The sequence below is a fragment of the Schistocerca gregaria genome, unplaced genomic scaffold (assembly GCF_023897955.1).
Source record: "Schistocerca gregaria isolate iqSchGreg1 unplaced genomic scaffold, iqSchGreg1.2 ptg000169l, whole genome shotgun sequence".
Taxonomy (NCBI): Eukaryota; Metazoa; Arthropoda; class Insecta; order Orthoptera; family Acrididae; genus Schistocerca; species Schistocerca gregaria.
The window spans coordinates 13966660-13980272 of NW_026061724.1; the positions used below are offsets into that span (position 1 = coordinate 13966660).

The window sequence follows — 13613 nt, forward strand, 5'->3', positions numbered from 1 at the left end:
AGAGTTTCAAGATATAACTTATTAGTAAAGTGTTTCATTTACACTGAAAATTTTTCTGTGCAAATCAGGATATCTTGATTATTTATTTTATTATATTTATTTTTTGTTTATTTAATTATTTAATATAAATAATTTTATTGTATTTTTGTCTTAGTATATTTTATAGAATTGATTTTTTAAATTATAGTTTATTGGTAATGTAAGTGTTTTATGAAATATTATTTTAAATTTTTTTAAGTAGATTTTATTTATTGTACCTTTTGTATCAGGGTTTATCAAAATTTTAGTATTTATTTTACTTGTCTCGATTTGGGTTGATTTATAAATAATTTATAGTTAATGTATCATAATTATTATTAAATTATTTATAGAAATGAGATGTTAATCGTTTCCCAAGATATCTAGTTTCTTAAGAAAAAATTTAATTTTTTAAAGTTATTTGTTTTTATTTAATTTTTTAAGTAAAAATATTAACTTATTTATTCTTTAAGGGATAAGCTTTGAAGTTAATAACCTATAATTTATTTTATAGAAATATAATAGTAAGCTTTAAACCAGCTATCTTTAAGATTACGTTTTAGTTCATTATTTTTTATTTTGATTTTATAAATATTTTAGGTTTTTTATTAAGATTATTAATTTAATTTTAAAATTTTTGTAATAATGATAGAATTAGTATATTTATTTGTATGAAATTTTTACCTTGTGAACTTATTATAAGGAACTAGGCAAAATTGATTTCCGCCTGTTTATCAAAAACATGTCCTCTTGTTTATATTTTGAGGTCTGGCCTGCTCACTGAGCGTATTTTTAAAGAGCCGCGGTATTTTGACCGTGCAAAGGTAGCATAATCATTAGTCTCTTAATTAGTGGCTGGAATGAATGGCTTGACGAGAAATCAACTGTCTCTTAATAAATTTTTGAATTTAACTTTTGAGTCAAAAGGCTTAAATTCTTCTTTAGGACGAGAAGACCCTATAGAGCTTGACATTTTACTTTTATATAGTTTTTTGTTTGTCTTTCTATATTTAATGATGATGTTTTGTTGGGGTGACATGAAGAATAGATAAACTCTTCATTATTATATCATTTATTTATGTTTGTTATTTTGATCCATAATTTATGATCATAAGATTAAGTTACCTTAGGGATAACAGCGTAATTGTTTTTGAGAGCTCATATCGACAAAGCAGATTGCGACCTCGATGTTGGATTAAGAAAAATTTTGGGTGCAGGAGCCCAATGATTAGGTCTGTTCGACCTTTAAATTCTTACATGATCTGAGTTCAGACCGGCGTGAGCCAGGTCGGTTTCTATCCTAAGATTGTTAATCCATATTAGTACGAAAGGACCATATGGTTAAAATATTTTTTGTTATATTGATTAATATTAATTTATTTACTATTTTGACAGATTAATGTGTTGAATTTAGAATTCATTTATGTAGATTTTTTCTACAAATAGTATTGATACTTTATGATTTATTTATATTTATTTTGAATTTTCTTTTATTGGTTATTTGTGTTTTAATTAGTGTTGCCTTTTTAACTTTATTAGAGCGTAAGGTTTTAGGTTATATTCAGATTCGAAAGGGTCCAAATAAGGTAGGTTTTGTTGGAATTCCTCAGCCATTTAGAGATGCTATTAAGTTAATTTATAAGGAGCAGCCAATTCCTATTATATCTAATTACCTACTTTATTATTTTTCCCCTGTTTTTTATTTAATGATTTCTTTAGCCGTTTGAGTAATTTTTCCTTATTTAACTTATATGTGTTCTTTTTCTTATGGATTTTTAATTTTTTTATGTTGTACTAGATTAGGTGTTTATACTGTTATAATTGCTGGTTGATCTTCTAATTCAAATTATTCATTATTAGGTTCTCTTCGTTCTGTTGCTCAAACAATTTCTTATGAAGTTAGTTTAGCTTTAATTTTATTGTCTTTAATTATTTTAATTGGTAGTTTTAATATGTTTGATTTTATAAACTATCAGCTTTATTGTTGATTTATTATTATTTCTTTTCCTTTAGCTTTAGCTTGTTTTGCTTCTTGCTTAGCTGAAACTAATCGTACTCCTTTTGATTTTGCTGAAGGGGAATCTGAGTTAGTTTCAGGATTTAATATTGAGTATGGTGCGGGTGGTTTTACTTTAATTTTTGTAGCTGAATATACTAGAATTGTCTTCATAAGAATGTTATTGGCTTTAATTTTTTTGGGCGGTGATTTTTATTCTTTTATATTTTTTATTAAGCTTGCTATTATATCTTTTGGTTTTATTTGTGTTCGTGGAACATTACCACGGTTCCGTTATGATAAATTAATGTACTTAGCTTGAAAAAGTTTTTTACCTTTATCTTTGAATTTTTTTATTTTCTTTGTTGGTTTAAAGATTTTATTTATCTCATTTGTTTAGTGAAATTTTTTGAGAAAAGTTAATAGAAGAGTTAAACTTCTAATTTTATGTTTTCAAAACATATGCTTTTCCTAAGCTAATTAACTTTATTCCTTAATTAATTTATCTCATGCGTTTGCGACATGGACATTAATTAAGAAATATGTGAAGTAAATAATTGTTAAGATTTGACCTGTTATAATATAAGGTTCTTCAACAGGTCGTTTACCAATTCACGTTAGTAAGCATACAACAACTACTATAATTCAGAATAAAATTTGATTAATAGGGTAAAATTGAATGCCTCGGAATGGTGTTTTATTATAAAATGGTAAAATTATTAAGATTCTAATTGATAAAAATAATGCAATAACACCTCCTAACTTATTAGGGATAGATCGTAGAATTGCATATGCAAATAGGAAATTTCATTCTGGTTGAATGTGAACTGGTGTCACTAATGGGTTGGCAGGTACAAAGTTATCTGGATCTCCTAATAGGTAAGGATTAATTAAACATAGTATAATTAATAATGATGTTATTATTACAAATGTAATAGAATCCTTAAAGGTAAAGTATGGATGGAATGGAATTTTTTCAATATCTCCATTTAGTCCAAGAGGATTATTAGATCCTGTTTGGTGAAGAAAAAATAAATGAATTGCTGCTATAGCAGCAATAATAAATGGTAATACAAAATGGAATGTGAAGAATCGATTTAATGTTGCATTATCAACAGCGAATCCTCCTCATACTCATTGGACTAAATCTGTTCCTAAGTATGGGATTGCTGATAATAAATTAGTAATTACTGTTGCACCTCAAAAAGATATTTGGCCTCAGGGTAAGACATATCCTATAAATGCAGTTGCTGTAACTAAAAATAAAATCACTGTACCAATTATTCAGGTATGTATATATATATATATATATATAAGATCCATAGTAAATTCCCCGTCCTACATGTAAGTAAATACAAATAAAAAATATAGATGCTCCATTTGCGTGTAAGGTTCGGATAATTCAACCATTATTTACGTCTCGGCAGATGTGTACTACACTACTGAATGCTATTTCAATATTTGATGTATAATGTATAGCTAAAAATAGTCCAGTTACGATTTGAATTACCAAACATAACCCTAATAGGGATCCAAAATTTCATCAAAATGAAATATTTGTTGGGGCAGGTAAGTCAATTAAAGAGTTATTAATAATTTTAATTAAAGGATGTCTTAATCGTAAGGGTTTATTCATTAGTAATTATCTTATTTTACGAATAGGTCCCTGATTAATATTGGTGATTTTAACAACTGCTAGTAGTGCTAAAAATAAATAAATTATTATTATTATTGTAATAAAGAATGTTGGTCTATTATATAATTTTTCTAAAGATATTGTTATTTCTTGATAATTGATTGAATTATCAATATTTATAGTTTCGGTGTTTTTGAAAAAGTCTATAAATATAGATATATCTAGAATAATTAATATTAATATGATAAATACTCACATTATTAATGTAATAATTATAGTGATTGATTTAGGCTGAAATATTTCGTTTGATGCAATTCTTGTAATGTAAATAAATAATACTAGTATACCACCAAGAAATGTTAAAAATAAAATATATGATAATCAATATCTTTCTATTATTGTTCCTGTTATTAATCCAACTAGGAAGGTTTGAAGGATAATAAAAAGCATTATTGATATTGGGTGTCTTAATTTAATAAAATTAATATTTATTACATTTGATAATGATATAATTATTATTTTGATCATTTCAGGGGTTAGTTTATTTAAAATACCGGTTTTGGGGACCGATAATGGAAGCTTTTCCACCTCTGAAGTTTTAAAAGTGGGGGCTGGACTTATTTCCGGTTTACAAGACCGGCGTTTTTTTTAAACTATTAAAACTAATGTTTATATTCTCTATTTTTACTTCTTTATTGATTTATTTTGCTGGTGTTTATGTTTTATCTTCTAAACGTAAACATTTATTAATGGTTCTTTTGAGATTAGAATATATTGTTCTTTCTTTATTTATGTTAGTTATTGTTTTTCTTATTGAGTTTGATTATGATTATTTTTTTCCTGTTATTTTTTTAGTTTTTTCTGTTTGTGAGGGTGCTTTAGGTCTTTCTATTTTAGTTTCAATAATTCGTTCTCATGGTAATGATTTTTTTAATTCTTTTGGTTTATCTTTATGTTAAAGTATTTATTTATAACTATTTTTTTGATCCCTCTTTGTTTATTAAATAATTGTTGATGGTTGGTTCATTCTTTAATGTTTCTGTCGGGTTTTGTTTTTATAATTTGTGTTTATTCATATGCTGATTTGAATATAATTAGATATTATTTTGGTATTGATTATTTTTCTTTTAGTTTAATTTTACTTAGTTTTTGGATTTGTTCTTTAATAATCACTGCTAGAGGTTCAGTTTATTTAAGTTCATATCATTCTAATTTTTTTGTTTTTATGGTTTTGATTTTAATAATTATGCTTTATTGTTCATTTGCTAGATTAAGTCTTCTTTCTTTTTATATTTTTTTTTAGGCTAGATTAGTTCCTACTTTACTTTTAATTTTGGGTTGGGGTTATCAACCTGAGCGTTTGCAGGCTGGTGTTTATTTAATTTTTTATACTTTGGTTGCTAGATTACCTTTATTATTAGTTTTATTTAAGGTTTATGATTTTTCTAATACTTTATATTTTCCTTTATTGGTTGATTTTGGTTCTTATTATTTTATGTTTTATGTATTTATAATTTTGGCTTTTTTAGTTAAGATACCTATGTTTTTGGTTCATTTATGACTTCCTAAGGCTCATGTAGAGGCCCCTATTTCAGGTAGAATAATTCTTGCTGGTGTTTTATTAAAGTTAGGTGGATATGGTATTTTTCGTGTTATAAAGGTTATTTCTTATTTGGGTTTAAAGTTTAATTATTTTTGATTGTCTTTAGGTTTATCTGGGGGTGTTATTGTAAGATTTATTTGTTTTCGTCAGGTTGATTTAAAGTCTTTAATTGCATATTCTTCTGTTGCTCATATAAGAATGGTTATTGGTGGATTGATGACTATGAATTGATGAGGTTGTGTAGGTTCTCTTTCTCTAATGGTTGGTCATGGTTTATGTTCTTCTGGTTTATTTTGTTTATCTAATATTATGTATTATCTATAGGAGCAGTATTTGGAATTATAGGAGGTGTCATTCAATGATATCCACTATTTACAGGATTAACTATAAATAATACATGATTAAAAATCCAATTTACAATTATATTCATTGGAGTAAATTTAACATTCTTTCCTCAACACTTCCTAGGATTAGCAGGAATACCTCGACGATACTCTGACTACCCAGACGCATATACATCATGAAACGTAGTATCAAGAATTGGGTCTACAATTTCTATTGTAGGAATCATTATATTCATTGTAATTATATGAGAAAGAATGATTACAAACCGAGCAATTATATTTAGAGCTAACATAAGAAGATCAACAGAATGACTACAAAATAACCCTCCTGCAGAACATAGTTACTCAGAATTACCATTAATCTCTAGATTCTAATATGGCAGATTAGTGCAGTAGATTTAAGCTCTACAAATAAAGGTTTGACCTTTTATTAGAAAATATTTATTAATGGCAACATGATCAAATTTATCTCTTCAAGATTGAGCTTCACCATTAATGGAGCAATTATCATTCTTTCATGATCATACTATGGTCGTATTATTATTAATTACAGTAATTGTAGGTTATGCCCTAAGTTATATATTATTTATTGCCTATACTAACCGTAATATACTTCATGGACATTTAATTGAAACAATCTGAACAGCTTTACCAGCAATTACATTAATTTTTATTGCCCTTCCATCATTATGACTATTATATTTACTTGATGATTCAGTAGATGCAATAATTACAATTAAAACCATTGGACGACAATGATATTGAAGATATGAATATTCAGACTTCATAGACGTAGAATTTGACACTTATATAACACCAGAACAAGACCTAGAAAATGATGGATTCCGACTACTAGATGTAGATAACCGAACAATCCTACCAATAAATACAGAAGTACGAGTATTAACAAGAGCATCAGATGTTCTACACTCATGAGCAGTTCCTGCATTAGGGGTTAAAATTGATGCAACGCCAGGTCGGTTAAATCAAGGAACATTCACAATAAATCGACCTGGATTATTCTTTGGACAATGCTCAGAAATCTGTGGAGCAAACCACAGATTTATACCAAATGTAATTGAAAGAACTTCAGTAAATTTATTTATTAAGTGATTATCTAAGATAATTTAAGGAGTTAGTTAAAATAAATAACATTAGAGTGTCAATCTAAAGTAACTAAAAAAAATTAGTACACCTTGAAATTCATCAGATGACTGAAAGTAAGTAATGGTCTCTTAAACCAAATAATAGTAAATTAACGACTACTTCTGATGGGGAAATTATATCCAAATCCCTCAAATATCCCCTCTTATATGATTCTCACTATTCATTATATTTTCAGCTACATTAATCTTGTTTAATCAAATAAACTTCTTCTCATTTAAACCTAACCTTATTAAAAGAGCAGAAAAAGGAACAATTGAAATAAAAAACTTAAATTGAAAATGATAACAAATCTATTCTCAACATTTGACCCATCAACTAACATCTTTAATTTATCATTAAATTGAACTAGAACATTTCTAGGACTATTATTAATCCCATCACTATTTTGACTTACACCATCACGAATTAACATTATCTGAAATAAACTAAATTTAACCTTACATAATGAATTTAAAACACTTCTTGGACCAAAATCATTTAATGGAACAACATTCATTTTCATCTCAATTTTTATTATAATATTATTTAACAATTTCATAGGATTATTCCCTTATATTTTTACTAGAACAAGACATTTAGCATTAACATTTGCAATTGCCCTACCTATATGGCTAAGATTTATATTATTTGGATGAATTAACCATACTAATCATATATTTACACACCTTGTACCACAAGGTACACCGCCTGCATTAATATCATTTATAGTACTAATTGAAACAATTAGTAATGTTATTCGACCAGGTACATTAGCAGTACGGTTGGCAGCAAATATAATTGCAGGACACTTATTATTAACCTTATTAGGAAACACAGGACCATCTATAGCAATAAACTTAATCTCATTACTAATTATTGGACAAATACTTCTATTAATTCTAGAATCAGCAGTAGCAATAATTCAAGCCTATGTTTTCTCAATTCTAAGAACTCTATATTCTAGAGAAGTATATTAAACCTATGTTAACAACTCACTCAAACCACCCATTCCACTTAGTAGACTATAGACCTTGACCATTAACAGGAGCAATTGGAGCAATAGTCCTAGTATCAGGACTAGCAAAATGATTCCACCTATTTAATATTAACTTATTCATAATTGGATTTGGAATTACCCTACTAACTATAATTCAATGATGACGAGATGTAGTACGAGAAGGAACATATCAAGGATTACATACAGGATTTGTATCAATTGGATTACGATGAGGAATAATTTTATTTATTGCATCAGAGGTATTATTTTTCGTTTCTTTTTTTTGAGCATTCTTTAGAAGAAGATTAGCACCAACAATTGAACTAGGAATACTATGACCTCCAATAGGAATTCAACCCTTTAACCCTATACAAATTCCATTACTTAATACAGCTATTCTTTTAGCATCAGGAGTAACAGTAACATGAGCACATCATAGTTTAATGGAATCTAATCATACTCAAGCACTACAAGGATTATTCTTCACAGTGTTATTAGGACTATACTTTACAATACTTCAAGCATATGAATATTGAGAAGCACCTTTTACCATTGCAGATGCAGTTTATGGATCAACATTCTTTGTTGCAACAGGATTCCATGGTTTACACGTAATTATTGGAACAATCTTTTTATCAACATGTCTACTTCGACACTCAATAAATCAATTTTCACCAAGACATCACTTTGGATTTGAAGCAGCAGCATGATACTGACACTTCGTAGACGTAGTATGATTATTCTTATATATCTCTATTTATTGATGAGGTAGATAATTGTTTTTCTAGTATAAATAGTACATTTGACTTCCAATCAGAAAGCTTGATATAAATCAAGAAAAACAATTCTAATTCTATCAACAAGAGTTTTCATAAGATTTATTATTCCAATAATTGTTATAATCCTGGCAACAACACTATCAAAAAAATTAATTAATGATCGAGAAAAAAGATCACCATTTGAATGTGGGTTTGATCCAAAAAGATCAGCACGAATACCATTCTCAATACGATTCTTCCTAATCGCAGTAATCTTTTTAATTTTTGATGTAGAAATTGCACTAATTCTACCAATTGTAATTATTTTTAAAACTTCAGACATTATAATCTGAACAGTATCAACAATATTTTTTATTCTAGTTCTATTAGGAGGACTATACCATGAATGAAACCAAGGAGCATTACAATGAGCAGAATAAAGGGTTGTAGTTAAATATAACATTTGGGTTGCATTCAAAAAGTATTGATATTATCAATCAACCTTAAATAGAATAAGAAGCGAAATATTGCAGTCAGTTTCGACCTGGAAGATTGGTATGTACTACCCTTATTCTTATTAATTGAAGCCAAAAAGAGGCGTATTACTGTTAATAATATAATTGAACTATAATAGTTCCAATTAAGGAAATGTAAAGCCAATATGAAAGCTGCTAACTTTTTATATTAGTGGTTAAACTCCGTTAACATTTCTAAAATTTATATAGTTTAAATAAAACATTACTTTTTCACTGTAAAAATAATATATCTATATTTATAAATACTTAAAAGTAAAAATACTTCCTTAACATCTTCAGTGTCACGCTCTAATTATAAGCTATTTAAGTAAACGAAAAACAATATTACCAAAATAAATATTCAAAAAATAAAAGTTAAAAGATAAATCTTGAAATTAGAATCATATCAACCTTGAATATAACCAATTAAATAAATAAATAATCTATATAAACCTTGACCACCAAGTAATTCACCTCAACCATAATCAAATGACTTAGATGAATAATAACCTATTTTTAAAGGAATATATCTAATAAACTTAGTTGAAAGAAAAGGTATAAATCATATAGAACCAGCAAATCTAACAAAAGAAAGTATACTTAAAGAAAATAAATTATGAGAAAAATCAAAATTAGAAATAAGATAACCTAAATAAGCACCTAAAATAACAACTGTAATAGTTAAAAACTTTAAATAATAAGGTAAAGCAATCACATGAGGAATAGGAAAAATTAATCAAGATAAAAGACTACCACCAAAAACAGCAACAAACAATAGACCAATTATTCCAAATGAAATATAATAACCCTTATCATCAAAAGAAAATCTAGAATAAAAATTATTATCACCAGATATTGAATAATAAAACAAACGAAAAGAATAAGAAGCAGTTAAACCAGTAGAAAAAAAATAAAGAAAAAAAATTAAACAATTAATTCATCTTAAACAAACCATCTCAAGAATTAAATCCTTTGAATAAAATCCCGCTAAAAAAGGTATTCCACACAAAGATAAACTAGAAACATTAAAACAAACTGAAGTTAAAGGTATGAAATTAACAATTGATCCTATAAAACGAATATCCTGAGAATCCTTCAAATTATGAATTATTGAACCTGCACATATAAATAATAATGCCTTAAATAAAGCATGAGCCAATAAATGAAAAAATGCAAGCTTTGGATAACCTATAGCCAAAATTCTTATTATTAAACCAAGTTGTCTTAAAGTAGAAAGAGCAATAATCTTCTATAAATCAAACTCAAAATTAGCGCCCAATCCATCCATAAATATAGTTATACAACCAATTAAAAGTAAAAATCAACCACAATTATAAGTATCCAATATTGGTCTAAAACGAATTAATAAATAAACACCAGCAGTAACAAGAGTAGAAGAATGAACTAAAGCAGAAACAGGAGTAGGAGCTGCTATAGCAGCAGGAAGTCATGAAGAGAAAGGAATCTGAGCTCTCTTAGTTATAGCTGCTAAAACAATTAATATAGTAATGAGCTTTATTTCAAAAGAATTAGAAATAAAATCATAATAATAAATATAATTTCAACCACCAAAATTTAACATTCATGCAATAGAAATTAAAATAGCAACATCACCAATACGATTAGAAAGTGCAGTTAATATACCAGCACTATAAGATTTTACATTTTGATAATAAATAACTAAACAATAAGAAACTAAACCTAAACCATCTCAACCTAATAAAATTCTAATTAAATTAGGACTAATAATTAAAAAACCTATAGAAAGAATAAATATTAAAACAATAATAATAAAACGATTTATATTCTTTTCACCAGATATATAATCCTCTCTATAATAAATAACCAAAGAAGAAATATATATAACAAAAGATATAAAAATAAGAGATATTCGATCCAAAATTAAAGTTATAACAACTATAGAACCATTTCAATTGAAAAGCTCTCACTCAACAAAAACTCTATAATCAATTATTAAATAATAAATACCTAAAATAAAAATTATAGTTCTCGAAATAAACAAAGAAAAAAAACTCAAAGAACAAATAGAAAATAAATTCACGGCCTAAGATGAAAAACTTCATATCATTGATTCCACAAAACAATATTTTTAATTAAAATACTTAAGCAAACTTAACAAAGAAATATTCACCCTTTAAACAGAGAATATTTAAAGGCAATCAATGTAAAAGTAAAAGATGATATTCACGAAAATAACCAAGAGAACAAGTATAAACACCAGAATAATAATTCCCATGCTGAGAATAAGAATATATATACAAAGTATAAACAGCTCTAAAAAAAGATAAAAAAAATCAAAGCAAAGAATCTAAAAGAAGATCAAGATATAATTCTATTTAATAATCTAATTTCACCTACCAAATTTAAAGAAGGAGGAGCAGCCATATTTGATGATCTTAAAAGAAATCATCATAAAGCCATTCTTGGCATCAAATTAATTATACCCTTGTTAATTAATAATCTTCGTCTACCTAAACGTTCATAAATAATATTAGATAAACAAAATAAACCAGAAGAACATAAACCATGACCAACCATTAGAGAAAGAGAACCTACACAACCTCATCAATTCATAGTCATCAATCCACCAATAACCATTCTTATATGAGCAACAGAAGAATATGCAATTAAAGACTTTAAATCAACCTGACGGAAACAAATAAATCTTACAATAACACCCCCAGATAAACCTAAAGACAATCAAAAATAATTAAACTTTAAACCCAAATAAGAAATAACCTTTATAACAAGAAAAATACCATAACCACCTAACTTTAATAAAACACCAGCAAGAATTATTCTACCTGAAATAGGGGCCTCTACATGAGCCTTAGGAAGTCATAAATGAACCAAATACATAGGTATCTTAACTAAAAAAGCCAAAATTATAAATGCATAAAACATAAAATAATAAGAACCAAAATCAACGAATAAAGGAAAATATAAAGTATTAGAAAAATCATAAACCTTAAATAAAACTAATAATAAAGGTAATCTAGCAACCAAAGTATAAAAAATTAAATAAACACCAGCCTGCAAACGCTCAGGTTGATAACCCCAACCCAAAATTAAAAGTAAAGTAGGAACTAATCTAGCCTCAAAAAAAAAATATAAAAAGAAAGAAGACTTAATCTAGCAAATGAACAATAAAGCATAATTATTAAAATCAAAACCATAAAAACAAAAAAATTAGAATGATATGAACTTAAATAAACTGAACCTCTAGCAGTGATTATTAAAGAACAAATCCAAAAACTAAGTAAAATTAAACTAAAAGAAAAATAATCAATACCAAAATAATATCTAATTATATTCAAATCAGCATATGAATAAACACAAATTATAAAAAGAAAACCCGACAGAAACATTAAAGAATGAACCAACCATCAACAATTATTTAATAAACAAAGAGGGATCAAAAAAATAGTTATAAATAAATACTTTAACATAAAGATAAACCAAAAGAATTAAAAAAATCATTACCATGAGAACGAATTATTGAAACTAAAATAGAAAGACCTAAAGCACCCTCACAAACAGAAAAAACTAAAAAAATAACAGGAAAAAAATAATCATAATCAAACTCAATAAGAAAAACAATAACTAACATAAATAAAGAAAGAACAATATATTCTAATCTCAAAAGAAACATTAATAAATGTTTACGTTTAGAAGAAAAAACATAAACACCAGCAAAATAAATCAATAAAGAAGTAAAAATAGAGAATATAAACATTAGTTTTAATAGGTTAAAAAAAACGCCGGTCTTGTAAACCGGAAATAAGTCCAGCCCCCACTTTTAAAACTTCAGAGGTGGAAAAGCTTCCATCATCGGTCCCCAAAACCGGTATTTTAAATAAACTAACCCCTGAAATGATTAGGTCTGTTCGACCTTTAAATTCTTACATGATCTGAGTTCAGACCGGCGTGAGCCAGGTCGGTTACTATCCTAAGATTGTTAATCCATATTAGTACGAAAGGACCATATGGTTAAAATATTTTTTGTTATATTGATTAATATTAATTTATTTACTATTTTGACAGATTAATGTGTTGAATTTAGAATTCATTTATGTAGATTTTTTCTACAAATAGTATTGATACTTTATGATTTATTTATATTTATTTTGAATTTTCTTTTATTGGTTATTTGTGTTTTAATTAGTGTTGCCTTTTTAACTTTATTAGAGCGTAAGGTTTTAGGTTATATTCAGATTCGAAAGGGTCCAAATAAGGTAGGTTTTGTTGGAATTCCTCAGCCATTTAGAGATGCTATTAAGTTAATTTGTAAGGAGCAGCCAATTCCTATTATATCTATTTACCTACTTTATTATTTTTCCCCTGTTTTTAATTTAATGATTTCTTTAGCCGTTTGAGTAATTTTTCCTTATTTAACTTATATGTGTTCTTTTTCTTATGGATTTTTATTTTTTTTATGTTGTACTAGATTAGGTGTTTATACTGTTATAATTCTCTTCGTTCTGTTGCTCAAACAATTTCTTATGAAGTTAGTTTAGCTTTAATTTTATTGTCTTTAATTATTTTAATTGGTAGTTTTAATATGTTTGATTTTATAAAC

The 13613-nt window shown here is 26.7% G+C and overlaps 3 long non-coding RNA genes across 4 annotated transcripts in view; 2 read left to right on the forward strand and 1 right to left on the reverse strand.

Moving 5' to 3' along the window:
• LOC126302184 (uncharacterized) overlaps window positions 1-13613 on the forward strand; it is a 126510-nt gene that overhangs the window by 57442 nt on the left and 55455 nt on the right. The window lies entirely within an intron of this gene.
• LOC126302189 (uncharacterized) overlaps window positions 1-13613 on the reverse strand; it is a 112176-nt gene that overhangs the window by 56784 nt on the left and 41779 nt on the right. The window lies entirely within an intron of this gene.
• On the forward strand, window positions 103-13066 carry LOC126302188 (uncharacterized). The gene is made up of 2 exons (XR_007553104.1): window positions 103-1250; window positions 12916-13066. It is a non-coding gene; the product is annotated as an uncharacterized LOC126302188 (long non-coding RNA).